The sequence below is a fragment of the Penaeus monodon genome, chromosome 28 (genome assembly GCF_015228065.2).
Source record: "Penaeus monodon isolate SGIC_2016 chromosome 28, NSTDA_Pmon_1, whole genome shotgun sequence".
Lineage (NCBI taxonomy): Eukaryota > Metazoa > Arthropoda > Malacostraca > Decapoda > Penaeidae > Penaeus > Penaeus monodon.
The window spans coordinates 32,410,805-32,411,084 of NC_051413.1; positions in this window are offsets into that span (position 1 = coordinate 32,410,805).

Consider the following 280-nt stretch of genomic DNA (forward strand, 5'->3'; position numbering starts at 1 on the left):
TTATTATATTATTTTATATATAATAAAAAATTAAAATTAATATATTAAAATATATTATATTATATATATTTTTAATTATTATAAAATATATATTTTAATATTATAATATATTATATATATATATATTAATTATTTATAATTAATATATATATATAATATTATATATTATATATATTTTATTATATAATATTAAAATTAATACTTTTAAAAATTTTTAAATTTTTTATTATATCCCCCAAATTATAAATTTTATATATAAATATAATATTTTACATTTTTA